The sequence below is a fragment of the Bison bison genome, unplaced genomic scaffold (genome assembly GCF_000754665.1).
Source record: "Bison bison bison isolate TAMUID 2011002044 unplaced genomic scaffold, Bison_UMD1.0 scf7180017864299, whole genome shotgun sequence".
Lineage (NCBI taxonomy): Eukaryota > Metazoa > Chordata > Mammalia > Artiodactyla > Bovidae > Bison > Bison bison.
Window position 1 is genome coordinate 2648871 of NW_011494871.1, and position 3752 is coordinate 2652622.

Genomic DNA, 3752 nt, shown 5'->3' on the forward strand with positions numbered 1-3752 from the left:
TTTAGTTACACACTCCACTATAAAATTCCCATTTTATGGAAGTTGTAGTGCAGAAGGATATTCTACTTGCTCAGTGATGAGTAGCATTAACATTATAAAAATGGCAGAAATTCATGGTTTGTTTTTTTGTAAGATGTTCAGCGAAAAGTATATACCTTTTTTGAGATAACCAGTCATTCTAAATTACAGGCTTTTTTCTAGTATAGGTTCTTAAAGCTTATAGTTATCTTTTGGCTTTGTTTTTAATTTTTATTGGAGTACAGTTGATTTACAATGTTGTGTTAGTTTCTGCTGTACAGCAAAGTGATTCAGTTACACATATACATATATCCACTCATTTTTAGATTTTTTTCCCCATACATGCACATGTGTGCTAAATTGCTTCAGTCACGTCCAACTCTTTGTGGCCCTGTGGACTCTAGTCCGCAAGACTCCTCTGTCCATGGGTTCTCCAGACAAGAATACTGGAGTGGGTTACCTTGCCATCCTCCAAGGGATCTTCCTGACCCAGGGATCAAACATTATCTCTCATGTCTCCTACCTTGGCAGGTGGGTTCTTTACCACTAGCGCCACCTGGGAAGCCCCTTCCCTATAGGTAAAGGGACATGTTTTTAAAAATAGATTCTACATTTTACTTAGAATGTACATATTGAAGATATGCTGATGCCAACTGGATTACTACACAGAAGAGCCAACAATATAGCTCAAACCTGGGGAATGAAAATGGACCAATGTCATTAACAGTCTGCAACTGCTCTGCAGAGCGCTGCAGGTGACAGCAGGCATTTCATCTGACTTGGGATGCCAGCTGGAAAACACCCAGTATTCCAAAGCACAAGGGGGAGAAAAGCAAACACCACTGGCCACTACAGGAAGGCCAGTGTCCTGATCACTGACACCATGTACTGGGCAGGGTGTGAAGCGGCAGGAAGCCTCAAGTGTTGCTGGTGGGAATGCAGATTCCCACATGCAGAATGCAGAAATCCTTGCCGGTGGGAATGCAGATGCAGTACAGCCTCTCTGGAAGACTGACCTGCGGGTTCTTACAACACTGGGCGCACTCCTCCCTTATAAGCCAGCGGCCACGCTCCTCAATTCTCACCTGCACAGAAGCCTGAATACAGATGCAGATGTTCACAGCAGCTTTATTCCTAACTGCCGAAATTTGGAAAGCAACCCAAATGTTCTACAGTAGGTGAATGGATAAATAACCTGTGGCCCATCCAGATGATGGAATATTACTCAGTGCTAAAAAGAAATGAGCTACCAAGCCATGGGGAAAAAAAATACAAAACCTTATATGCACATGACTAAGTGAGCAACTCTGTAACCAACCTGGAAGGTTACGCACTGTATGACTCCTGCTGTATGACATTCTGGAAACGGCGACACTATGGAGACAGTAAAAAGATGGGTGGTTGCTGAGTGTTGGGGGAGGCGGGGATGAATGGGCGGAGCACAGAGGATTTTTAGGGCAGTGAGACTGCTCTGCGTGACACTATAAAGGTCAATACACACATTTGTCCAAATCCGTAAGATATGACACTGAGATGAACCCTAAGGTAAACTGTAGACTTGGGGTCATTATGATGTGTGTCTCATCAGTTCTAACAGATGTGCCATCTGGCGGGGATGCTGACGATGCAGGAAGCTGTGCACATGTGGGGCACAGGGAATACAGAAGAACTCTGGACTTCCCCTCCAGTTCTGCTGTGAACCTAAAACTGCCCAAAAAAGTAATGGTCTTTAAAAAAAAAATTTGAGGTTAACTATCCCCTGCCCTGTTACCCCGCCAAACAAACTGGAAAAATAAAAAAGGCCTTCCACCCATCTTTATTTAGTGAAGATTCCCCAAGCTACTTCTAGCCTAACCAACCTGCTCAAAACACCATCATATAAAGTCACACTCTTCTGTCAGGCACTTTCTTCTTCCTGATTACATGCAGACTGGCCTCTAGGGAAGACCCTGCCCCTCGAAGGGACACACCCACTGGACACCACCTTCCATCGACGTTGAGAAGGGCGCAGTAAAATACTGATGTGACATCAGAAGTGACAGGATCGAAAGGAAAATGCAGTGATATTATCAACTGTATCTGCTGAACCTTCAGCCCTCTATGCTTATTTTAAGTATTTTGGAAATGATTTCTATATATGTTATTATTCATCAACATTCACTTTTGAAAAGTGAAATGCTCAAACCTTGCACTGTGATGAATGTGTTATATGCAGGTCACTTTGCCTAAGTGAGGGAAAAAACCCACCACAACTTGATCCCATTTGTTTAAAAAAAAAAATTCAATGTAAAACATGAGCATTTAATTACTTTTAAATAATATATGTAATAATGTACATGCTATACACTCCCAAACACACTGAACACAAATCCAATCTTATAAGACACATACACAATCTACTTTTCACCAACACACACCCTGTAGGTCACTTAGGATGTTAATGGATTTCTCAGTCCACACATGAGCACATGAACACACATGTATATGCCTCAAGTGGAAGATGAAAACAATAAACCAAAGAGCTGAAGATAGAAAGCGTGCTGTGGAAGATCCTAAAACCACAGTCAGCAACTGGAACCAGGTAACAAGGCACAACAGCTTCCCTTCTGTGGTCACAGAGATTAAGTTTCTCATCCCAGGGCTCAAATATGGAAACAGCCTTGGCTAAACCACAAACTATACGTTACAGTGTGTTTCTATTACTGTTTAAAAACAAGTATTTTTCTTATTACATAATGCATTACAGAAAAGCACTGAAAAGATAGGATTAGATAAGCTCATACAATAAAGCCTGTTTTACCATTTGAAAAAGATATTTATGTTTAAAATCAATAGAGCAGATGTAGGTATAATAAAAAAACAGCAGAAGGGATCCTATGCAGATTTCCTAGTACCCCTGAATCACAGCTTGTGTCACCCACGTCAAATTTTCCATTTTAAAGCCAGCTGGGTGATACTGTCAATTGAAAGTAATTTTCTTTTATTTTTTCTTTTTCTTGTACTTTAATGATATGTACTAGTACAGAGAATAAACAGTTAACATAACATGGCAAAATGACACTCTTCCTAGCATTGAGTTTTTTTGTTAAACATTACCTTTGTGTTAATTTTCCTTTTTTCTCTTCTATGAAAACAAAGAAGAAAAAAATGTGTCATAGAGAAAAACTCATACAACCAAGCAAAATTTGAACTATCTGTACTCCCTTTTTTATACCCAAAGATTCTTGAGTAAATTGAAAACTTATTCTAGGAAGAACAATTCGTTGAGAGATAAAACAGTTTGCAAATATACATATATGTCCTATTCATTGTTTCTAATAACAATTTAGAGCTTCAGCTTTGTAAACTCACACAGTTATCCAAGGAATAAGGCCAACCACAAAATAAGAATCAATAGGATGCAGTAATCCGTTCAGAAAAGACGGTCAAATGTAAGCACAAGAAACCAACAATCGAAGCTGTTAATAATAGGTCATGAAATGTAGCGCTAAACAAATAGTAACCAGAATTAAACTGCCAGTTTGGTTGTTTTGACTCCGGAAGTGGGACCAGTCACACCTGAGGTTGGCAGTGTCCCTCGACCTTGTCTCCGTAGGGCCTGCAGCTCTTGCGGGTATGAGAGCAACCCTTCACAAACACAACCAGGCTGATCAAGCAAAACAGAACCAACCACTGCTCTCGGCTATAAAACCTAAGAGTGATGTAATGATTAATGAGTAAACTGAGGTTTTAAG